The sequence below is a fragment of the Hemitrygon akajei genome, chromosome 10 (genome assembly GCF_048418815.1).
Source record: "Hemitrygon akajei chromosome 10, sHemAka1.3, whole genome shotgun sequence".
NCBI lineage: Eukaryota > Metazoa > Chordata > Chondrichthyes > Myliobatiformes > Dasyatidae > Hemitrygon > Hemitrygon akajei.
Window position 1 is genome coordinate 42,904,356 of NC_133133.1, and position 26,781 is coordinate 42,931,136.

A 26,781-nucleotide genomic window follows, 5' to 3' on the forward strand; every position below is an offset into this window, starting at 1 on the left:
GTTCTTTGCTACCACCTATTGAAAACCAATGGTACTTCAGGGACATTGTCAACCTGTGTCAGCTGTCAAATGCACCAGTATCAATATCACAGTGCCAGCAAAATTTAAGGTAAACTCATTAGTTAACATTTGAACACACTGAATCTTCCTTCTCCCCAAACATCTGTCTCTGGCATTGCCTGATATCTGCTGATAGCTGACTGCTGTCCTCCAGATTCACCTCATTTCCTTCCTCAAGAGCCCGGCCAGAATGAATAATGTTTCCAATTAGGGATGTCACCTTTTGCTGAGTCCAAAACAGATCAGTAAATGGAATGAACAAATGTGTTCACAGCTTGAGTTTGGATGTTTGCTCTGCGGCTGATCAAAACTAATTGAAAAACCACAGTAGCTAATGGCATCATGTCACGAGAAATAGAAGAGAAGGAAATGAAGATATGTCTTAAAAGTCTATTGTGCCTAGATTACACTTTAGTGATTTCTGGATATTTACTCAATACTCATGCTGTCCAACTAAATAAAAGTCTTATCGTCAATCTACACAGGTTGTGAGGAAGAGCAGAAAATTGCATAAAATATCGTACAGTATAAAACCTCAAAGATATTATATTCTATATCATCCACATAAAGCTGTACCCACCCCAATTAATGAAGTAATTTCAATTAATATTTTAGTGACCAAAGTTCATCGTCATAGTCTGATATTTCCACGTCCCAATAATAATCAAAGTGTGAACCTCAATAGTGGAGGTCAGAATTCACCAAGAAAACCTTAGGACTCTATATTGAAGAACAAGACAACAAACCCTGCATCTGGCACCTGCATTCACCAGCCAGTTTTGTGATCTAGAGAACGCATTTTGAAATATTTTAGCATGTCATGCATTCAAGGAATGCAGAATGAAGTGATGCAGTCTGCTGGGGAAAAGTTTAAACTTACCTACAAACTCAATAATAAGTTGTATTGAGTGCATATGAATAAAAAGTAAATATTAGGAAAAAATCCATTTTATACAAGGCCTTATGTCTGAATGCCAGGCTTTCGCTTTTTTCTCACATTGTATTCTTGAGAAAAAATGCTGCAAGTTTATTGTTTTATGTGCAATAGTCTAACAATCTGCCGTGGAAATTGTGTCTATGCAAACAGCTTCACCTGCAAAGTCCCCATGGATGAATGACCAGCAAAACTCACTGTCTAATTTCACATATGAACAAAATGCCTGGAGCAAGATGCGAGTAAGTCCATTCAACTGAAAGCCAGACTGAGATATCTGACGATAAAACAAAAAAAGCCCTTGCTGTTCAGACTTAGAACAACGAGCTTTTACCTGTTTTCCAAGTCCTCAAGTTTGCTGATCTCTAGTTGTCAGTAAGGGTGGTTGGAGCAGTCATTTCCCTCAGTTAGTTCAGTAACGTTTCGTGCTGAGACCCTTCCCGAACATCGACCCTCTGTCCCTTTCCATAGATGCTACATAACCTGCTGTGTTCCTCCAGCATTTTATGGTGTTACTCTGGATGTTCAGCTTCAGCAGAATCTCTTGTGTTTGTGAAATGATGGAATAAATAGTTTTTAAATATTTATGCAGGATATCAATGAAGCTAACCAATCACAGAGCAAAGTTATGGTATCCCATGCCTTAGGAAATTCCTGGGGACAGCATTATCACTCAACACAAGAATTTCTTTGACACAATTTACTCAAAATTAATGTCAAAGCCAAGCACTATTACATGTATGCACAGGTGCAATGAAACACTTATTTTCAGCAGCATCACAGGCACATAGCATCATATAGCAGCATTCACAAGAAAAAACATAAATTATATACGAATTCTACAAGAAAACACAATTAGAATTTTTTTTTAAACTAAGTGCATTTTAGTGCAAAATGGCCAAAGTGGTCATGGTGTTGCTAAACTGCAGTGATTGGGATACTCTTGACTGGTCAAGAGCCAAATGATTGAAGAGTATCGAGGTTCTTGAACCTGGTGGTGTGGGATTTCAAGCTTCTGTACCTCCAGCCCACTGGCAGCTACAAAAAGAAGACATGGCTCCATTCAGACCTGATTACATTCAGCAGCAAACAGCTACCTCCATTTGTTGCAATTGCAGGCATTCCAAAAATTAACCTCTATTTTTGTTGACAAAGGACACCAAGGACACAAGCTTAATGATATAAGTGTTTGGATGATTTTAAAATTTCCTTGGGTAGTAATGTATGAGTTCTGTAAGGGTGCTTTTCAGTTACCAAAAAGGCAGTAATGTGGGGGGTCACCTGATCCTTTCTAGATGCCACTTTATTTACCCATCTCCTACCACCTTGCAGGACCTGAATTAAATCTGTCAAATCCCAATACAGCGGTTGATTATATTTTCTCTGTTCAATGCTGCTGTTACCTGGGAGAAGAGAAATCTCAGTGTTTATGGAAGAAGCTATACTGGGATATTCCCCTTCAGTTTGGATGGTGCCTCACACTTTACCATCACATTTCAGCACCTATCTCCCTCCACAAAATCTCTTACTCCCTGTGTTCCCTCGCATGGGCTCATTCTCAACAATTCTCCGGTAACTCCTTTGTGCTGTTCCCATTCCACTCTAAGTAGCAGATCTGATGGTCTGGGAAAGAGCCCCAGGGTTCATGCGCTTTGAAACTCTTTGTTCCATACACTTTGATGCAATGTTGGACTCTATAAGGCATTGATCGGACTACACTCGGAGTATTGTGGGCAGCTTTGGGCCCCATATCTCAGAACGGATGCAATGACATTGGTTCAAAGTAGTTCTGCCAGAATTATCTCAGGAATGAAAGGGTTAAAAGATGAGGAGCAATTGGTGACCCTGGCCTATACTCACTGGAGATTAGAAGAATGATGGAGGATCTCACTGAAACTTATCAAATATTGAAAGGCCTAGATAGAGTGGACAAGGAGAGGAAGTTTCTAAAACTGGGGAAGTCTAGGATCAAAGGGCAAAGTCTCAGTATACAAGGGTATCCCTGTAGAATAGAGATGAGGAGTAAGTTCTTTAACCAGAGGGTGGTGAATTTGTGGAACTAATTTCCACAGAAAGCTGTGAAGGCAAAGTCATTGGATATATTTAAAGCAGAGCTTGATAGTTTCTTGAAATGTAAAATTGTCAAATTATATCGAGAGAAGGCAGGAGAATAGGGTTGAGAAGGATAATAAATCAGCCATGATCAAATGGCAGAGCAGATTCATAGGCTGAATGGCCCAATTCTGCTCCTACGTCTTACGGTCTTATGGAAACACTACCAAAACAAAATCATTTACCTGCTCACACTCATAATTGGCTTCAGGTTCAAATTCCCAGAACCCAAATCTCTATATGCAATGACCTGAAAGCTCCATCGATGACAATTTCAGTAGCGACAAGATTCAGCTGATCCAGTGAGCAGATCCTGAGCCATAATTGTGTCAGCCCAACCAGAAGAGACTCAATTTCTTCTGCCTTATGCGTGTAACTAGCTGCTAGGTTACAGGAGTCAATGTAGAAATTTGACATAAACATAGCAAGCAGTACAGAGGATGGCTCAGAATTTCCCTCCTGTTCATTGTTGACTCAAACACCCAGAGTTCAGGTCGACCACGTTGCTAGCTATCAGAGTGTGTATGAATCGCAGCTCATGATAGGGACCAAAAAAGGCCACACCCATCAAATAGCTGAGCAAAGAACAGCCTTGCAGAGGTAAATAGACAGTTAATGGTCCTTCACAGATACTCCTGACCTGCTGGGTTTCTCCAGAAGTTTTCTTGTTTTTGCTCAAGATTCCACATCTGCAACATCTTGTGTAAATGGAACTAAATAGACAACTTCCACACTGTTAGCCTGTTGCCAACATGACACAAAAGCTACTAAAATATTCACACATAATGTAGGTCGGGGAGGGGATGGGGGTGGGGAAGACGAAGGAGTACAAGCTGACAAGAAATAGGTGAAACCAGATTAGGGGGAAGGGAGTTGGGTGGGGAGGGTGAATGAATTGAGAAGCTGGGAGGTGAGTGGTGGAAGAGGTAAAGGGCTGAAGAAAAAGGAATCTGATAGGAGAGAACAGTGGACCATGGGAGAAAGGGAAGGAGGAGGGGCACCAGATGGAGGTGATGGGCAGGTGAGGAGAAGACAAGGAATGCGGAATGGGAAAAGAGTAAGAGGAGAGGGAAAAACTATTGGAAATTAGAGAAATCGATGTTCACGCCGTCAGGTTGGAGGCTACCCAGAGTGTTGCTCCTCCAATGGGAGAGTGGCCTTGTCATAGCAGTAGAAAGGATCAACAGGTCAGAGTGGGAATGGGAAGTAGAATTAAAATGAGTGACAAGCAGGAAATCCTAGTTTTTGCAGCAGACAGAACAAAGGTGCTCAACGAAGCAGTCCCCCAATTATGTCAGACCTCCTTGATGTATCGGAGTCAAATCAGGAGCACTGGATACATTAGAAAGTCCCGAGAGACTCACAGATGAAGTGTTATCTCAACCTTAAATGATTACCTAGTTGACATAAACTATTCTTGGATGCCCTCAGAAATTCCTTTGAAATGAGCGATATCCCAATTGACATTTGTGAATCCTGATGAAGCGTCCCAGTGTGAAATGCCAACTGATTACTCTTTTCCATAGATGCTGCCTGGCCTACTGAATGTCGCTAGCATTTTGTGCATGTTGCTTGAGATGTTATGTGTTTGGAGAACACAGATTCCCATCTTAAACAGTAAGCGAACGTCATCTCCTAACATTTCAGTTATCTGCTCCTCCAACAACTCCAGCTACACCTACAAATGGTCTTCAGCTCACTCACTCATTAGTAATCACAGAACCCACAGAATTGATGCAAAAGCAATTGAAAGACTCATCTCCTTCTTGGGCTCCTTCCAGCACTTTTTCCCTCCCTTCTATTCCCCACTCTGGCCTTTAACCACTTCTCCTCACAACACTAATACCTCCCTTGGTGCCCCTCATTCTTCCCTTTCTCCCATGGTCAGATTCCTTCTCCTTCAACCCTTTACATTCCCCACACACTTGGCTTCACCTATCAATTTCTAGCTAGACCTCCTTCCTCTCCCCCAACCTTTTTATTCAGGTATCCGCCCCCTTCTTTTCCAGTTCGGAAGAAGAGTCTCAGCCTGAAGTGTCAACTGTTAATTCATTTTCGATAGGTGCTGCCTGACCTGCTGAGTTCCTCCAGTATTTTTCATGCTTGCTCTGGATTTACAGCAGCTGCAGAATTTCTTGGGTTTGTGAAAACAATATATCCTTGGTTCCCAAGGAACTGCCAGAGGAAGAAGCAGCAGAATGCAATTGCTGCCATTATGTGGTAACAGCCTCTTTAACCAAAGAACAGGAAGCTAACGCTGAATCGCCTGATCCTAGGTCTTTTATGCATCGTGCTTGCAAAAAAGAAAAGGGCATTCTTTAGCTTTCAACTGTATGAGATAAGGCTCTGGAATAATATTTCCATATCAAAAATGTTCCCCTTTATGAGTGATATAAATAGTATTTTAGAGCTACATTCACACGTTATTACTTCCTGCTGTCTGGAATGGATGTGACAAGTTGACACAGAGGAAGTCTGACATTACATCAAACCCATGATTTACCTGGCAATGTCTTTGATGGTGACACTTTCATAAGGCCAGAAGACATAAGCAGATAGGTCCAGCCCATCTTAAAGCTCATTAAAGATTAGTTGGAATGAAACGAAGACTTTTTTTGTTAGTTCTTAGTGTGATGGGGTTTTATAGCAATTTTAAAATGTTCTTTTGTAACTGTTACAACTATATTTTAGAACTATGTTCTTTTTGAATTTATTTGCAATGTGTGGAAATATATTTGAAACTTTGAGATTTTTATGTGTTTAATCTTGTAATGTGGCAAAATGGAACCTGTATAATCCCAGAGTGCTTTGCTATATGCTAAGTGTGTACATGGCAGGAGGCATGTAATGTTCTGATGTTGGTACGTTGTGTGGCCTTGAATAAAAGTACTGCAGCTGCTAAGTGGAGGAGCAGACTCCCAGATTAGATAACAGCCAAAGGATAGCCTAAAAATGTATATAAAAAAACAAACTTAGTAAGTTGTAAAACAGAGGCCACCTGCCATCCGTTATCAGGTGGAGGTGGTCTCCTTGCAAGTAATAAACATTTCAAACTTGTTGCATTCAACAAGCTCATTCCCAAATGGAGGTGGAGGCTTTCCTTCTCTTCACTTCCAGATTCCCTGTGAGTGATTTACAAAAGACACAGGCTGTACATGATTTACCTTGGTTGGTATAAAATCTGCATTGAACAAGCAATGGTGTCACCATCAACTTCTCTGATAGATAGATAGATAGATAGATACTTTATTCATCCCCATGGGGAAATTCAACATTTTTTCCAATGTCCCATACACTTGTTGTAGCAAAACTAATTACATACAATACTTAACTCAGTAAAAATATGATATGCATCTAAATCACTCTCTCAAAAAGCATTAATAATAGCTTTTAAAAAGTTCTTAAGTAGTTTACTTAAATACATTAAATACAATCAACCCCGGCACTTTAACATATCTTACTCCTGGCGGTTGAATTGTAAAGCCTAATGGCATTGGGGAGTATTGACCTCTTCATCCTGTCTGAGGAGCATTGCATCGATAGCAACCTGTCGCTGAAACTGCTTCTCTGTCTCTGGATGGTGCTATGTAGAGGATGTTCAGGGTTTTCCATAATTGACCGTAGCCTACTCAGCGCCCTTCGCTCAGCTACTGATGTTATACTCTCCAGTATGCCAGCCTAAGCAGAACTGTGCAGCTCAATTTGACAAATACTACAATGTCGGCTTACTATTGCAACCTTGAATTGTAATTTAAATTCCACCCAAGTTACTCTGTAAGAAACAATGCCAGGTTTTATATTATGCTTTGGAAATAGCTGGCTGCCATCTCCAAGTCAATTAAATATCCTTCCTATATTCCTGCAGTGATAGGGAAGTTACTGGAAAGAATTGGCTTGGCACAGCATTGTGGTCCTTGGGGCCTGATCCTGTGCTGTACTGTTCTATGTTCTATCTCTAGAAATATTTCAGCCACTGTAGAGTGCTATTTATTTTCTCCAGTGTTAATATTTCAGATCAAAGACCCTTCATCAGAACATTATTGCTGATAAGGAGTCTTTAAATGGAATTGTTGATAAGGAGTCTTTAAAAGGAAATATTAAGTTTTATTTTCTTGTACAGTGCAATTGATGCCTGGCCTGCTAAGCATTTCCATGTTTTATTTCTGATTTGTAGTATCTACAGTTTTCTCAATTTCAGCTCTTTAAATAATATTGTTTTTGAGTTTTGATGTTAACAAAGGCTAGTTATCCTGTGAGTAAATAATTACTCTAATTTTTCAGACCGACAAAATTGGTAATCCAAGTGATAATGACTTTTATGTATTGTAACACAACTGAAGTTAGCTGCACAAGTTTGACAATGGATAAATAACATCAGCAAGCATGGAAATCTTGACCAAAAAATGAGCGGCTATTAGCAGCAGCCATCTGGAAACCAGCACTTCTTATTCCACATTTGTAGCCTGACTGTTAACTCTGATTCTCCCTTCTTCTGGAGTCCAAATGATCTAAACAACCATCTTCCACTACTGTGTGGCAGATTTTCTTCTGCATTTACTATTTTGCAACTAATAAACATACAAGAAAATATAACCAAGACCTTTTTTAATGCCTGTATGATTTATTTTTGAGGTTGCTGGCCAGTATAACAGGGAGATTAACCTTTAACTGTTTGTGATTCCTGGACAATCCTGGAGGGTTGGTCACACTTTAACCACAGACAAGTATTTACAGCTTTTTTTAATTTTTAATCCAGAGCAATAATATTTTCTACCACGATCTCACCATGCCTAAAAGATCTCTACAGCTTTATCAAGAAGACAAAAAAATGCATCTGTAATTTTATTTTATTCATTTATCTGTAGACAACACAGACAATGCCAGCATTTACCACTCCAACTAACCCTGAAATGAGAATTAATGAGACTGTTCTGTTTATAGTAACACCTAGGCCAGACCTGGTAGGATAACAAATTTCTTCCTCTGACTGTTATTAACAAATCAGATAGGAGTTTAAAGAAACCAGTAGTTTAATGGTCACAGAGACCAACTCCTTATTCCAGGTTTATTTAATTACTTGGATTTAAATTCTCCTGCTGTTATGGTGAGATTCAAGTTTAAATCTCAGGATCAATGGTCTGGAACTCAGGAACTCAATGAGTAATTTAACCATTAGACCACCATACCAACAAAACAATCAATATGATTAAATTACAACATTTCAAAAAGCTTCCAAATAGTTGTAGAATTGCTTTGTGATATCCTGAAGTCATTAGTAATTCCTGGAATAATACAACACATACGGAATCCATTTGACTGTTGGGCCCAGTGCTGGCTCTTTGAAGAAAGTAAATACAAATTTAGTTCAACAGATTGTGATTTTCCACAATGCTGCCTTTGGCTCTATCAGCAAGGTGTGCTGGAAATTCATTGCAACTAGTTAGATTTTCATACATTACATCCTAAGAACTTTTGACTGTCAGTATTTGCTGAACCCAATAGAATTATTGACTTAATTCAAATTTTTGAACTGTTTTGGAAGACCAGTTACATAAAACATAATGCTCATTTTAGCCACACATCTCAGATTCAGTACCGGTTTAGCTGTAACTAACAGAAGACCACAAGACATGGGAGAAGAATTAGGCCAGCCGGCCCATAAGGTCTACTCCATCATTTCATCATGGCTGATTTATTTTCCCTCTCAACCACATTCTCCTGCTTTCTGGCCGTAACCTTTCAAACCCTGACTAATCAAGAAACAATCAGCCTCTGCTTTAAATATACCCAATGACTTGGCATCCACAGCCACCCATGGCAATGAATTCCACAGATTAACCACCCTCTGGCTGAAGAAATTCCTCCTCACCTCTGTTCTAAATGGATGAATGATCCTCTTAACTATGGCAGTGTCCTCTGGTACAAGAAACTATGGGAAACATCCTCTCCACATCCACTCTATCTAGTTCTTTCACTATTTAATCGGTTTCAATGAGATCTCCCATCATTCTTCTAACTCCAGTGAGTAAAGGGCCAAAGCCATCGAACACTCCTCACCCATTCATTCCCAGAATCTGTCTTGTGAACTTCCTTTGGACCCTTTCCAATGCCAGCACATCTCTTCTTAGATAAGGGGTCCAGAACTTCTCACAATACTCCAAGTATGGTCAGACCAATGTTTATAAAGCCTCAGCATTACATCTTTGCTTTTAATTTCTAGTCCTCTTAAAACGAATGTTAACATTGCATTTGCCTTCCTTACCACCAACTATACCTGCAAGTTAACTTTTAGGGAATCCTGTACAAGGACTGGCAAGTTCCTTTGCACTTCTGGTTTCTGAATGTTCTCTCCCTTTTAGAAAATAGTGTATGCCTTTATTCTTTCTACCAAAGTGCATGCCCATACAAATCCCTACACTATATTCCATCAGCCGCTTTGCCTATCTTTCCAATCTGTCCAAGTCCTTCTGCAGATTCTTTGCTTCCTCAACACTACCTGCCCTTCCATTGACCTTGTATTGTCTGCAAACTTGGCCACAAAGCATCAATTCCATCAAATTGTTGACATACGGTTTAACATGAAATGAAGCAATCCCAATACCGACCCCTGTGGAACGCCACCAGCAGCCAACCAGAATAGGCTCCCTTTATTCCCATTCCTGCCTCCTGCCAGTCAGTCAATCTTCCAATCACACTAGTATCTCTTCTGCAATATCATGGGCTCTTATTTTGTTAAGAAACCTCGTGTGGCTAGAGGAACTCAGCAGGCCAGGCAGCATCTTGGAAAAGAGTACTGTGACGAAGACCCGTCACTGATTACGGACGGCACATGGCACATTCAGTAAAACACACTATGTCACAGTCTAATTCTCTCAGGTCAATTTATTCATATTCATCTTTCCAGTAAGTGTTTTGCCGAAGTGTCATGATAAACTGACATTTCTCTCCTCCATAGTCACTGGGTCTGAAACAGAGCTGCATAGAGTGTCTAATATAGAGGCAGCAGCAACCTGCACAGGTGAGCTGATGGTGGAGGATACCATCTTTAACTGGGTTGAGGGTTATGTCACCTAATTACTCATCTTGTGGTAAAGTTTTGGGGTTAATTTAAGTTATTGAACCAGACAGGTGACAATTGCAAGCTGTATATATATTGTATTTTTTTCATTCTTTTTCTTGTTTTGATGTCGACGTCCAGGTTTTTGTTTTCCCACTATTTTTGTAAATAAAAGCACCTCAATCTATTTTTGCGACTCAAGCCATCTGGTTATTCTTCTTAGACGGTTGACCCACGGTTATTTGTGACAAGTACAATTGCCATTTTAGGCCAAAACTCTTTTTTTTCTCCAGTCCTGCTAAAAAGTTGAGGAGTAGATTTAAAAGGTGGGGTGGGGGGGGGGGAGGAGAGAGAGAAAAACACAAGGTGATAGGTGAAACCTGAAGGGGGAGGGGATGAAGTAAAGAGCTGGGAAGTTGATTGGTGAAAGAGACAGAAGGCCGTGGAAGAATGAAAATGAGGGAGGAGCACCAGAGGGAGGCGATGGGTGGGCAAGGAGATAAGGTGAGAGAGGGAAAAGGGAAAGACTGCACTTTTTTCCTAGATGCTGACTGGCCTCCTCCAGCATTTCGTCTGACTTTCATCTACTTTACCATGTGCCTCCAAATACTCTGAAACCTTCACCTTATTATCAACATCTTCCCAAACACTGAAATCAGGCTACTTACTTACTGCCCATTACACTGCTGACATTTAGAGCAGCAACAAAGATCCTCCATTTCTGTTTGTCCTTGCCCAAATTCTCTATCATGCCCCAGGTGTGATTCAGGGTCCTCATTTCTCCCTCTAAGGCATGATGCCAAGTTGTTTTTGGTCTCCTGCATTTCATCCATCCTTTGGGGGACCAACGAAGTGCTGTCTTGGTGATGGAGTTGGCTTCTCTTCTCAGTACATACACAATCCATCTCCAATGCCTACTCATGATCATTATGACAATGTCCTCTTGATGACACTGAAGGAGTAGGACGTGGTTGGAGAGCTTTCTTGGCCTGAAAGTACAGGGGATCTTCCCAAGGCTCATAATATGCAACGAACAGCTAGGCAAGATCAGTCTTTGTCACACGGCAGCAGTCTGATCCAAACAAGAGTGTGGACGGAACACAGCCCTGGTACAGCTGCACCTTAGTGTGGACTCTGTACTTGGTTGATCCTCATATGTTGCTCATTGTTCTGAAGATGTTTCTAGCTTTGCTGAGCGTGCACTGGATAACATCCTTGGTACCACTATCCTGCCAGATACTGCCCAGGTAAGTGAGTCTGCCAGTACCAAGTAAGTCGTTACCATATGCCTTGACGAGAGGAAGAGAGTCATGGTCTCAGTCTTTCTCTGGCTGATTCTGAGTCTAACCTGTCCACCAGTGGTACACCGGTACTGAGTTTTCTCTTGCATGTGCTCTTGTGTGTGTGTGACAGTAATGCAAGGCCATCCGTAAAGTCAAGATCTTCCAAAGTAGAAAATAAAGTCCACCTACTGCCTTTCTAGCTAACTTTCATTGTTTGCCTTATAATCCAGTCAATCATCAGGAAAAATAACATCACTGACATCACGTCCTGATTTCAGAACTCAAGTTTCTGTCCCTAGATGTGCAGCATAGAAACTGTAGATGAGCTGAACAATTTTGGAAGGGAATCTGAGAACTCGCCAGGGAATCTCCTTTTTAACTTCAGAGTTAGAAGTCAGGCTTGGCACAACCACGGATTCGGCAGCGCAGCAGATACGGCAATTGCTCGCATGAATATGCATGTGTCAGGTAATTATTATTTCATTGTGTTAGCATTTAAGTCCTTTCATTCCATCGTAGTATTTGTCAAGACTTGGACACAGCAATGCTTCGCTGCCTGCTTGCATTCTGACTTGCCTGAGAAATTGGACTGTCGAGACAACTGACTCTGAAGACTAACGGTATTCATTTTATTCTTAGTTGTTCTTTTTCAACCACAGTATAGGCTTCATTTTCCATTTGAGAGTTTTGGTTAATGGCCCTGATTGGCCCAGCATTTAACACTATTCGCATTAAAGTCCGTGAACTATCGACCTACTTCAATGTCTCTCACTCTGCACTTGGGCCATATCTGAACCTGGTGACAAGGCTAGATGGCCTATAATTTCCTCTCTTCTACCTCCCTCTCTTCTTAAAATGTGTACTGACATTTGCAATTTTCCAATCCTCTGGAACGATTCCAGAATCTATTGGTTCTTCAAGGAGCATCCCTAGAGTTTCCACAATCTTTTCAATTACCTCTATTAGAACCCGAGGTTGTAGTCGATCTAGTCGAGGTGACTTATCTACCTTCAGCACCTTCGCCTTAGTAATAGCAACTACTTTTTTACTTCCTGACACTTACAAATTTCTAGCATATTGCTGGTGTCATTCACAGTGAAGGCTGATGCAAAAAAACTTATTAAATTCATTCACCATTATTTGTCTCCAGTACTACCAGTTCATTTTCCAGCAATCCAATATAGCTTTCTCTCTTACTTTTTTTTCTCCATATGGCTTTTTAGTTGCCTTCTGTTGTTTCTTTCAGAAGCTTCCCGAAACTTCCCACTAATTTTTGCTATTTTATATGCCTTCTCTATTGTTTTTATGTTGTCTTTCACTTCACTTGTCAGCTACAGTTGCTTCATCCTCCCTTCAGAGCACTTCTTCATCTTTGGGCTATATCTATCCGGCATCTTTTGAATAGCCCCCAGAAACTTCAGCCGTCATCTTTGCTGGAGTCCCCTTCCAATAAATTTTGACAAGTTCCCTTCTTATGCCTCTGTAATTCCCTTTACTCCACTGTAGTACTGATACAACTGACTATATATTTTCCCTCAAACTGCAGGGTGAATTCTATTATACTAATGTCTCTGCATCTTAAGGGTTCCTTTACCTTAAGCTCAAATCTGATTTAATACACAACACCCAATCCAGATATGCCTTCCCCTTTGTTGCTCAACCACGAACTGTTCTAAAAAGCTATCTCATAGGCATTCTACTAATTCTATTTCTAAGGATCCAAAACCAATCTGATTTGTCGTATCTACCTGCATATTGAAATCACTCATGACTATCACAACATTGCCCTTTTTGCACACATTTTCTATCTCCCTTTGTAATTTGCTCCCAGCATCCTGGCTACTGTTCAGAGGCCTGCATATAGTAACTCCTGTCAGAGTCTTTTAAAAACTTGCAATTTCTTAACACCACCCACAAGGTTTCTATATCTTCCGATCCTATATCATTTCTTTCTAAAGACTTTACTTAATTTTTTATCAAAACAGCCACCCCATCCCTTCTGCCTACCTGCCTGTCCTTTCGACACAATTTGTACCCTTGGATATTAAGCTCCCAACTATGATCTTCTTTCAGCCATGACTCGTGATAGCCATTACATCATACCTGCCTATCTCTAACTGCGCTACAAGATCATCTACCTTGTTTCATATACTACGTGCCTTCCAGACTGCATTCAACACCCTTTTCAATTTTGCTCCTGTTACACTTCAACTCATCCCATTGACTGCAATTTTGCCCTATCATCTGCCTGTCCTTCCTCACAGTTTCACTCCCCACTGCATCTACTTGTATACTACCTGCCCATCCTTAGCCCTATCACTCCGATTCCCATCCCCCTGCCAAATTAGATTAAACTTCCACACACACCCCCACCAGCTCTAGCAAACCTGTCTGCAAGGATATTGGACCCCCTCCAGTTCAGGTGTAACCCATCCCTTTCGTACAGGTCATATTTTCCCCAGGAGTGATCCCAATGATCCAGAATTCTGAAACCTGGCCCACCGCACCAATTCCTCACCCATACATCCATCTGCCATTTCATCCTATTTTCCTCACTGGCACGTGGCACAGGCAGCAATCCAAAGATTACTACTCTGAGGTCCTGACTTCTCAGCTTTCTATCTACAAACATTTGTAACTCCCTATATTCTCTCTTCAGGACCTCTTTCTTTTTCCTACATATGTTATTGGTATCAATATGTACCATGAATCTAGCTTCTCTTTCTCCCCCTTTAGAATTCTTTGGACCTAATCCGAGATATCTCTGACCCTGGAACCTGGGAGGCAACATACCATCTGGGTGTCTCTTTTATGTCCACATAATCCCCTGTCTGCTCCTCTAACAATGGAATCCCCTATCTCTACTGCACTCCACTTCTGCCCCCTCCCCTTCTGAACCACTGAGGCCTGACCACTGTGATTTTCCTCTGCTAGTGGGTACCCCAATAGAATCCAAAGCAGTATACCTGTTACTGAGTAGTATGGCCACAGAAGTATTCCGCGCTGGCTGTCTGTCCCCCTCCTGATGGTCACCCATTTACTTGTGTCCTTCTCCTTGGGTGTAACTTCCTCCCTGTATGTCCTGTTGATCAACCCCTCAGCCTCCCAAATGATCCAAAGTTCATTCAGCTCCAATTCCATAAACGGTCTGAAAGAATCTGCAGCTGGATGCCCTGTTTTAGGTGGAGTTATCTAGAGGTCTCCCTGCCTTCCCACATCCCTCAAGAGGAACATTCCACTATTTTCACTGACATTGCCTCTGCTCTACCTGTGCAATAAAAAGGAAAATTAAATGAAAATATCTATCTACAGCCTTCACCTCTCGTCACCAAAGCCTCTATGAGCTAATGCCTGTGCTTCCCACTCTTACACTATAGTCCACTCATACAATGATCACTCCCACAATGGTCACTCTGCTTAAACCTAATTTCTTTTTGTTGACCCTTGTCAAGTGCCTAATTGTGCACACAATCCAACATCTCCTCGGGAACTGTGATACACAGAATATTCTGACTGATCTTTTGAAATCTCTCTCCTGCTACATATTCCAATATGTTCTTGGGAACTATGGAACGTAGAATGTGCTGACTGCCCCCACACCCTTAATTTGAACTCTCTCCCCCACTGCACAATCCAATGTCTCCTCTGGAACTGTGGAGAACAGAATGTCCTGACTGCTCTGCTTGCTTCTTTTGAACCCTCTCTCCTGCTATGCAGTCCAACATCTTCTCTTGAGCTGTGGGCTGCAGAGCATCTTGGCTTTCATCATGGTATGATGCAATCTGCTAAAGCTGTAAGCTCCTTAGCTACCCTTTATGTCTCAAGGGATCCAACCTCTCACTTGCTCTTTCTTCATGTTATTGCCTCTTTGCCTTAATATGATGGTCTTTAGCCCCATCCTAGCATTAGAATACATCACCAAACTGGCATGTCAATGCAGTGTGCATCTCTATCAGGAGTGCTGATTTCAGCATCAGATAGATGAGTAATATCATTTCTTTATTACATTAACCTCTGAATGTAATATACAATAGCACAAAGAGGAAGAAGGAGGTAGAATGGAATTCCACGTAATGGAAGTGAAGAGGAAGTATAATAATGTACTTACTCCAAGAAGGCTAAGCACCTGGTGTGATTAGAATAATTGCCAAATGGAATACTGCCTTCAAAAGAATAAAATTGCAAAGAAAAGTGTTATTGTAGTTGATCAAAAGGAGGTCTGTACTCCATCCAATTTTGATAAAACAACCTCTTCATTGTTATATTTTAAACTATTATTCCACCTCACCTGTGACACAGAGTGAACTCACACTAGTATCTGTGGCATTCTTCAGCTGCCAGACTGTTAAAGCTTGGCAGGTTACATATTTTGCTGGAGTGCTTGTAAGCTTCCCCTGTACAGCTGTATTTACAATTCCTCAAATTTCCCTGCAGAGTCCAATTAATGTACTAGGCTGTAGCTTAATGTCATGTGTTTCTGTGTATTTATATGTGTTGCATGTAACAACCAAATCAAAATTGATCTCCAGTGTACTTACTGCTGAAGGGTCATGAAAAATATAGAGAAACTCTGGCTGAAGCTAACAAGATATTGGGTTTTATTAATGGAGCCATTCATCATTGATCAAAGAATATTATTTTGGTACACTACAGGGTTGCTTGTCAGGGCAGATTCAGAGAGCAGTGTTGCTCCCCTCGAAGGGTGAATGATATAGATTCCTTGGAAAAGGTTCAAGAAGGTTTGCAAACATGATTCCTTACAGCCTGCTGAAACAATTAGACTCCGAGGGGAAAACTGAGAAACTTAAAATACAGAATTTTACCTACTCTAGCTAGCTCATAGAACTTGGTCCATTTACTTTGCAACAAACAGATGAAAATGCAATCATACTGAGGCTTCTAAAATAATGAAAGGACTGGAGAGGGTCCCCATTGACAGGGTGGTCTACTTAAACATTGGGAAGGACAAGAAAAAATGGCAAACACAAGGAAATCTGCAGATGCTGGAAATTCAAGCAACACACACAAAATGCTGGTGGAATGCAGCAGGTCAGGCAGCATCTATAGGAAGAAGTACTGTCGACGTTTCGGGCTGAGACCCTTCGTCAGGACATCTTGCCTGGCCTGCTGCATTCCACCAGTATTTTGTGTGTGTTGCAAGAAAACATGGTTCCTTTTTCCCTCTCCAACAAGATTACATGGTTACAGAATGGGAGTGGGCGAGAAGGTAAATTGTGAATTTGAGGGATTGACATGGGAAGTAGTTGTTTAGGTAGGGGAAAAGAAGCATTCAAACCATAATAGTCCATCCATCATGGTTTGTGGATGATCAACTATTAAGTCTTTCTGCTTATCAATTCAGTACATATTCAATTTATAGTTGTTAGATGCTCCTTGTTTTAAATTGAGACCTGCTTTGTAAGGGAATGATATTTTTTCATTATTCCCAGGCATCTAAATCCACTCCCTAGTTTGAATTCCTCTGGTTGTTTACACTCATCCAATAAAGTTAATGATTTATCTGGACTGACTGAGGGCTGACTCTAATTTCACCTTGGCAGCATGAGGCACATGCAGGGAGGATGCACGTATTACCCATAGAGGTAGATCAGTATCTCTTGGGCTTTCATCACTTTCCAGGTGGTTCTATTGATCTCCCACTAAAATCATAACAGGGAAGTGGCAGAACAAATATCATCCCTCACTGTGTCCTTGATCTCATTCTCAACTAAGAGCACTAAACCACCTCCCTTATCTTCTCACCTCTCCTTCCATATTATCTGATACAGCTGTATATGTAATTCTCATTCATCTCTGCCCAGAAACCATTAATCAAAATACTCCTTTGTACTGTTTTGTGCCACAAGTTCACTAACCTTGTTTTGAAAACTAAGGGAATTCAGATAAAGTACCCTTACAGACAAAGTTCTCTTAGAATTTTGTAATCTTCTTGTCCATTACATTTAACTTTTCTGTACTCCATTCTTTTCCCTTTTCTAACTTTTCTTTGATCTCTGCATTACACCCTTCTGTCTTTCTGCATGGATTCCTATCCCCTGCCATGTCAGGATAAACCCACCCCAACAGCACGAGCAAACAATTCTGCAGGACATTGAACCTGGTCCTGTCTAGGTGTAGATTGGTTTGTATTAGTCCCATCTTCCCCAGACCAGTTCCAATGCCTCAGAATCTGAAATCTTCCCTTCTGCACCACTGTTCAAATCACATATTAATCCTTGAAATATTCCCCTGCCAACTTTTATTCTGATGCCACTGCCACCTTTAAATTTGAAATTCATTTGGACCACGTGGTGGGTGGCCATTTTGTTTCAGTGGGGTTTTTCAATCAGACGTAAGCATGATTACACAATCCGTCTGGTTGTCTTGGCCTCAGTTGAAGCTGGGGCTCGCTGTGCAAGGACCAAAGTGAGAGCAGTTGGATGGAATCTGAACGCCACTTGGAGTAACAAGATAAAGAGTTTTGACAGAAGTGGTGGTTTGACATAATCTGAACTGTGACTGGATTGGGGTGTCAGGAAGTAATAGTGTAATGGAAGAGGAGGAAGTAAGGGAGTGGAGGAGTGGAAGAAAGTGCAGACAGGTGGGAAAAGTGGAAATAAATGAGAAATTTATAATGATAATAGAGAACAACAATCGACTGGAAGGAAAGTGATAGAAGAGGAGTTTAAATTAATGTTTAAGTTTAAGCAAGGGAGTGAAGTAAATGCATTGAGTCCAATAGTACTGACTAACAACCTGAAGGTGGTAATTGGAAATACAGGTATGGCAAAGATTCTGCGTGATGGAGCTCTGTTAGGCGTTTGTAAATATTCGGAGCAGATGAACTAAGCAATGAGTGTTCTGAATATTGGCACAAGAGAGGTTATAGAAAAGAGAGTGTTGGGGGGAAATGGTGTTAAAGGAATGATAATGGGAATACCAATGGGAGAAAACTTAGAGGAACTAAAGAAAAATATTAAAGGATGATTGGTGACTGAGATTAAAAGACTGAAAGCTGTGAGGAATGGAGAAAAGGTTGATAGTACATCTGTTATGTTAATATTTCAGGGTTTAACCTTACAAAAAAAACAAACAATTGGATTCATATGCTTTAGTGTCAGAGCCTGTGTTCCACCACCACTGATGCTAGAAACATCAGAAATATGGGCACGTAACAGCGGGTGTAAAGGAAGGCAGAGATGTGGTAGATGTGGAGGAGAACATATGTATGATTAGTGCAGACAAGATGAATTGGTAAAATGTTGTAATTGTGGTGGGGCCCATACAGAAATAAAGCAATGGAAGCCTAACAAATGAGGGAACAGCACAATGTGCCATATGTGGAAACAGTTAAGACACTAAATGAGAGAAGAGTTAAAGGAGGAAATGATTCAGATGCAAATGCAAGACAGAGTCAGCGAAATAATTCAACATTAGCGATTTGTACAGAAAAATCAGTTTTATTCATGGCAAATGTTATTAATTGTTCTGAGCAGCCAAAAATTAAACCAGAAAAGATAAAAATGATAATGAAGGCAGCAGTTTTTGAATATGAGAGAGCTATCATGGGAATGAGTGCAGGTAGAACAGAATAGGGATGATCAAAATCTTGAGATTTATTTACAAGGTAATTAATACTAATCCTGTAAAGTCTTCAGTGGAATGCTAGAAGTTTAACAGCTAATGGACAGGAATTTAAGAGTTATGTGAGGGATTTTGCTGAAAAAACAGATGTGATATGTGTGCAAGAAACATGGCTTAACCCAAGAATAGATTTTTGCAATTAATGGTTATGCTAGTGTAAAAAAAGATAAAGTTAATGTAAGTTAATGGGGTTAGTGGTAGAACAAAGGAATCTGGGAGTACAGATTCATAATTCATTGAAAGTGATGTCACAGGTAAACAGAGTTGTAAAGAAAGGTTTTGGCACATTAGCCTTCATAGATCAATGTATGGAGTACAAGAGATGGGATGTTATGTTAAAGTTATATAAGGTTGAAAAAATAAAGGGAACATTTACAAAGATGCTATCACGTCTGGAGGACATGAGTTATAAATACAGATTGAATATGTTAGGACATAGAACATGTTTACAACATAGAAGATTGAGAGGGGATTTGATAGAGGTATACAAAACTATGAAGGGTATAGATAGGATAAGTGCAAGCAGGCTTTTTCCACTGAGATGGGCACCGATTGCAGCCAGAAGTCATGGGTTAATTGTGAAAGGTGAGATGTTTAAGGAGAATGTGAGGGAAAACTTCTTCACTCATAGGGTCGTGAGAGTGTGGAATGAGCTGTCAGCACAAGTATTGCATGCGAGCTTGAATTCAACATTTAAGAGAAGTTTAGATAGGTACATGGATAGTAGGGATATGGAGGGCTATGGTCCCAGTGCAGGTCAATGGAAGTAGGCAGTTTAAGTGGTTTTGGCATAGACTAGATGGGCTGAATGGCCTTTTGCTGTGCTGTACTTGTCTATGACTCTAAGAGGGGGTGGGTGTGCAACTTTTGTTAAAAGGGGTTTACAATATAGAGAAATAAAGAAAGGGGAAGAACCAGAGTATGTGGTAGCCGAAGTGTGGACAAAGCAAGGTGCAATTAAAATCATTAATAACTATAACCCTTATTAAAAAAATTAGAAATAAGTTTACTAGTACAAATTGGTACAAAGGGAAATACAGTATGGTGTGGTGATTTTAATGCTCACAGCACATTGTGGGGGGAGCACGATGACATTAATGGAGCAGTGACAGAAGAACTTATGGAAAAAGAAATCCTGGTATGTATAAATGATGGAAGTGGAACAAGAGTAAACTTTAATGCCAGTTCTGAATCAGCAATTGATCTAACATTAGTTACAGGACCTTCAGCAGGAAAGTGTTGATGGGAGGTTCAGAATCAGAATCAAATTTATTGCACACTGGCATGTGTCATGAAATTTGTTAACTTAGCAGCAGCAGTTCAATACAATACATTGTCGTCCTGAAAGAAACAACAATAGGCATCGATCATTACCCTGTATTATGTAGAATGTGAACAGAGATGGTAATAGATCAGGAAACTATGCTGGAATGCAGGCAATTTGAAAAGTCTGATTGGGGATAAATTTACAGAAATAAGTGATCAGGAATGACAAAATATCGAGATCAATCAGGATATGGAATTTTAGTGACAATATTGTGGAAGGGATAATGACAATGGCAACAATAAGAAATGGAATAGGGCTAAAAAGGAAATGGTACCATGGTGGACAAAAGAATGAGGGGAAGCAATAAAACTTCATAATAGAGCATTTAGAATGTTAAAGAGGACATACAATTTTCTAACATTAATTGTTATAAAAAGGTGCAAGCCGTAGTAAGAAAATCAAATTGAAAGGCAAAACAGTAATTTTGGAGTAAGTTTTGCAACTCCGTAGGAATACAAGCACCTATGAAAGAATTTGGAAAATGATAACAAGAATGAATGGGATCACCAGGGAAACCGGATATGTGATGGGGAAGAGTTGTAGTTTTGAATGTAGAGAAAACAGAAATGCTAATCCATACTTTTGTTAAAACACACTATTATGACAAAATGAGTAATGAAGGAAAAGGAGAAGCGAGGAAACATTAGTAGGGAACTAGGAAGCATTAGAGATGGATAGACCAATTCTGAGGGTATATTAAATCAAGATGGCAGCACGACGCAGCTTGCAGCAGCCACCCCAGAGCTGATATGTTATTTGTTAAGTAGGGTGCCGTGCGAAATCCTAATCTAATGAAAAACAGACGTGGGAGCACGGAGGAACATCTGGAAATCTCCGGGAAGGCCCTCTTCATTGCTGCTGCTGCTGAGAGGTCCGGGTCTCTGCTGAGAAGAACAGGCCCCCAGTCCTTGGGGTCGTGTTGCCGATGGCCATTGGCAGAAGCGTCTTAATACGCTCGGCAGAGGATGGTGCTTGGAGAAGCTGTGCCGGAGGGGATGGTCGGAGGCTCGGAGATTCAACGGACTCGGAGTCCACTGCGGTCGGGGCGCTTTCAGTGTGCGCTGTGTCTGCAAGGCTGGGTTCCAGATTCAGCTTCTGAAGGAGCATGTTGCAGCACTGAAGAAAGAACTGGATGACCTCAGGTTTATCCACGAAAATAAGGGTTTTCTGGACAGGACCTACAGTGAGGTCGTTACACCGAGGATACTGGAAGAGAGAAAGGGGGCGACAATGAGGAAGGAAAGGATGCTTGAAGTACAGGAGACCCCAGGGGATGTACCTCTTGTAAACAGGTTCACCTTCTTGGAAGCTGTCAGGACAGAAGATACTGCCAGTCTGAGAGACGGACAGGTCTGCAAGCCAAAAATTGGTGCAGAAGCAGAGCCAAGGAGTCAGACATCAGGAAGAGCCGTGGTAGTAGGGGACTCCATAGTAAGAGGTACGGAAAGGGGTTTCTGCGGCAACAGGTGAGATTTAAGGATGGTGTGTTGCCTCCCTGGTGCTAGGATCCAGGACATCACGGACCGATTGCAGGGAATCCTCAAGGGTGAAGGTGAACAGCCGGAAGTGGTAGTGCATGTCAGCACAAATGACATCAGGAAGAAGAGAAAGGACATTCTACAGCGGGACTTCAGAGAACTCGGAAGAAGGCTGAAAAGCAGGACTTCCAGAGTGGTTATCTCTGGTTTGCTTCCAGTTCCTCGTGCTGGAGAGGGCAGGAACAGGGAGATAATGGATCTGAATGTGTGGCTGAGGAACTGGTGCAGGAAGCAAGGATTTACATTCTTGGACCACTGGGATCTGTTTTGGGGTAGGGATGAATTGTACAAAAGGGACGGGTTGCACCTTAATAGGTGGGGGACCAGCATTCTGGCAGACAGGTTTGCCACTGCAACACAGATGTGTTTAAACTAAGTAGTGAGGGAGAGGGGATGAACTGGAAATATAAGGATGGAGTTAAAGGGAAACTGAAAATAAAAAAAGTTAAAAAGGACAACAGAATCAATGGAGTAGAAAGCTCAAGAAGAGATCATACAGAATGGCCAAGTGAAATAGGAATTGATATGAAAGGAGAGGGGAGTACTGAATTTAAAGTATTATATATGAATGCACAAAGTACAAGGAATAAAGTAGATGAGCTTGAGGCTCAGTTGGAAATTGGCAAGTACGATGTTATGGGAATAACTGAGACATGGCTTCAAGTGGACAGGCCCTGGGAAATGAATATTCAAGGATATATATCTTATCGAAAGGACAGACTGACTGGTGGAGGGGGTGGGGTGGCTCTGTTGGTGAGGAATGATATTCAGTCCCTTGCGAGGGGGGAAATAGAATCTGGGGATGTAGAGTCAGTATGGATAGAACTGAGACATTCTAAGTGTAGAAAGACCCTAATGGGAGTTATCTACAGGCCCCCAAACAGCAGTCTGGATGTAGGGTGTAAGTTGAATGAAGAGTTAAAATTGGCATGTCGCAAAGGTAATGATACAGTTGTCATGGGGGATTTCAACATGCAGGTAGACTGGGAGAATCAGAATGGTACTGGACCCCAAGAAAGGGGGTTTGTGGAGTGCCTCTGAGATGGATTCTTAGAACAGCTTGTACTGGAGCCTACCAGGGAGAAGGCAATTCTAGATTCAGTGTTGTGCAATGAACCAGATTTGATCAGGGACCTTGAGGTAACGGAACCATTAGGAGGTAGTGACCATAATATGATATATTTTAACCTACAATTTGAGAAGGAGAAGGGAAAATCGAATGTGTCAGTATTACAGTTGAACAAAGGGAACTATGGAGCTATCAGGGAGGAGCTGGCCAAAGTTCAATGGAACAATACCCTAGCAGGGAAGACAGTGGAACAAAAATGGCAGGTATTTCTGGGAATAATGCAGAAGGTGCAGGATCGGTTCATTCCAAAGAGGAAGAAAGATCCTAAGGGGAGAAAGGGGCAGCCGTGGCTGACGAGGGAAGTAAAGGGCAGGCAGTATAAAAATAAAAGAGAAGAAGTATAACATAGCAAAGATGAGCGGGAAACCGGAGGACTGGGAAGATTTTAAAGAGCAACAGAAGATAACAAAAAAGGCAATACGCCAAGAAAAAATGAGGTACGAAGGTAAACTAGCCAAGAATATAAAGGAGGATAGTAAAAGCTTCTTCAGGTATGTGAATAGCAAATATTAAGACCAAAATTGGGCCATTGAAGACAGAAACGGGTGAATTTATTATGGGGAACAAGGAAATGGCAGATGAGTTGAATGGGTACTTTGGATCTGTCTTCACTAGGGAAGACACAAACAATCTCCCAGATGTAATAGTGGCCAAAGGAACTAGGGTAAAGGATGAACTGAAGGAAATTTATATTAGGCAAGAAACGGTGTTGGATAGACTGTTGAGTCTGAAGGCTGATAAGTCCCCGGGACCTGATGGTCTGCATCCCAGGGTATTTAAAGAGGTGGCTCTAGAAATCGTGGATGCAATGGTAATCATTTTCCAATGTTCTATAGATTCAGGAACAGTTCCTGCTGATTGGAGGGTGGCTAATGTTGTCCCACTTTTCAAGAAAGGAGGGAGAGAGAAAACAGGGAATTATAGACCAGTTAGCCTGACGTCAATGATGGGAAAGATGCTGGAGTCAATTATAAAAGAGGAAATTACGACACATTTGGATAGCAGTAGAAGGATCAGTCCGAGTCAGCATGGATTTATGAAGGGAAAATCATGCTTGACTAATCTTCTGGAGTTTTTGAGGATGTAACTATGAAAATGGACAAGGGGGAGCCAGTGGATGTGGTGTACCTGGACTTCCAGAAAGCTTTTGATAAAGTCCCACATAGGAGATTAGTGGGCAAAATTAGGGCACATGGTATTGGGGGCAGAGTACTGACATGGATTGAAAATTGGCTGGCTGACAGGAAACAAAGAGTAGTGATTAACGGGTCCCTTTTGGAATGGCAGGCTGTGACCAGTGGGGTACCACAAGGTTCGGTGCTGGGACCGCAGCTGTTTACAATGTACATTAACGATTTAGATAAAAGGATTAAAAGTAACATTAGCAAATTTGCTGATGACACAAAGCTGGGTGGCAGTGTGAAATGTCAGGAGGATGTTATGAGAATGCAGGGTGACTTGGACAGGTTGAGTGAGTGGGCAAATGTATGGCAGATGCAGTTTAATGTGGATAAATGTGAGGTTATCCACTTTGGTGGCAAGAACAGGAAGGCAGATTACTATCTAAATGGAGTCAAGTTAGGAAAAGGGGAAGTACAATGAGATCTAGGTGTTCTTGTACATCAGTCAATGAAAGCAAGCATGCAGGTACAGCAGGCAGTGAAGAAAGCTAATGGCATGCTGGCTTTTATAACAAGAGGAATTGAGTATAGGAGTAAAGAGGTCCTTCTGCAGCTGTACAGGGCCCTGGTGAGACCCCAGCTGGAGTACTGTGTGCAGTTTTGGTCTCCAAATTTGAGGAAGGACATTCTTGCTATTGAGGGAGTGCAGCGTAGGTTCACAAAGTTAATTCCCGGAATGGCGGGACTGTCATATGTTGAAAGATTCGAGCGACTGGGCTTGTATACACTGGAATTTAGAAGGATGAGAGGGGATCTGATTGAAACATATAAGATTATTAAGGGATTGGACACACTGGAGGCAGGAAGCATGTTCCCGCTGATGGGTGAGTCCAGAACTAGAGGCCACAGTTTAAGAATATGGGGTAGGCCATTTCGAACAGAGATGCGGAAAAACTTTTTCACCCAGAGAGTGGTGGATATGTGGAATGCTCTGCTCCAGAAGGCCGTGGATGCCAAGTCTCTGGATGCATTCAAGAGAGAGTTAGACAGAGCTCTTATAGATAGCTGGGTCAAGGGTTATGGGGAGAGGGCAGGAACGGGGTACTGATTGTGTATGATCAGCCATGATCACAGTGAATGGCAGTGCTGGCTAGAAGGGCCAAATGGCCTACTCCTGTACCTACTGACTATTGTCTATTGATGGAGCTTTCATTGTGTGCTGCATCTGCAAGGCTTATTCGGGCAGCGCCGTGAAAGTCCATAGCGGGGGTATTCCCTTCTGCCGCCTACATGGGATGGCGAGTCTATCGGGACCCTGAGGACTTGTGGAAACTGTGTGGTGGTTTCTTTCGAACTTATAGTCTTTTAACATCTTTGGATTATTTTTACTGTGCCCATGGTCTGTTTTTTTTATCAATTATGCTATTGTTTGCACTTTTGTAACTATATGTTGTAACTATGTGGTTTTGTGCAGGTCTTGTAGCTTTAGTTTTTGGTCTTGTTTTGTCTGGTGAGTTTGGAGCTCCTTTCCGGGGAACACGCTAAGACGGTAGCATGATATTAATACGCAGCAGCCTCTCCGGACTCCAGATTAGGGATTGCCAAAAGTTATGTGGATTTTCTGGTGTAGTCTGTTTTGTCATGTACTTTTCGGATATCTTTCTGGAGGAACCTTGTCTCATTTTTTAACTGCATTGCATTTCTGGTTTCTAAATGACAATAAACTGAATCTGAATCTGAATCTGAAATGTGATGTTCACTATGACTGAATTGAATAGCATTCTTAGAAAGGCAAAGAAAACATCCCGTGGGAAGGATCAGAGGAGTAATGTCATCTAGTTTGCGTGAGAAAGGAAAGTAAGTTATTTTAACGTTGTTTAAACATGTATGAGGAAAACAGAAAACTTTCTAAAGCATGGAAAGAAGCAATCATAGTTCCAATACATAAACCAGGTAAAAATCCGAACAATTCAGCCAGTTATGGACCATTAATCTTAACCTCATTTACATTAAATCAAGGAAAAAATGATTGACATGTTATATTGATACAAGATGGTGTATTTTTAAATATCAGAGTGAATTTAGGAGAGGAAGAGGGACCATAGATCGTGTCTGATGTCCAGAACATGAGACGAGTTGGGCTCAATTGACAGAGAAAGTGCAGTAGCAGTCCTTTTTAATGTAGACAAAGCATCTGATATGATGCAGAAGGAAGGTTTTATCATAACAATATCTAAATTTGGTATTAGAGGTTGAATTCTAACTTAGATAAAAGATGCTTTAATTGGTAGATTTCTCATGGTGGGAATAGGGAAATCTAGGTCAAGTAAACAAATTGTGGAAAATTGAACCCATCAGGGAGTATTCTAAATGCATTATTTTTTGCTAAAATTATAAATTATATATTTTTAATATAAATAGTTTCAGCATATCGTTAGTTGTGGATGATGAAGCTATGTGGAAAAGGGGTGGGGATGTGGAATTTATAAAACAGAAACTTCAATAGGCAATAGTTAAGGTGAAAGATAAGGCATTAAAACAAGGATTCAGATTTTCAGCAGAGAAATCCAAAATAA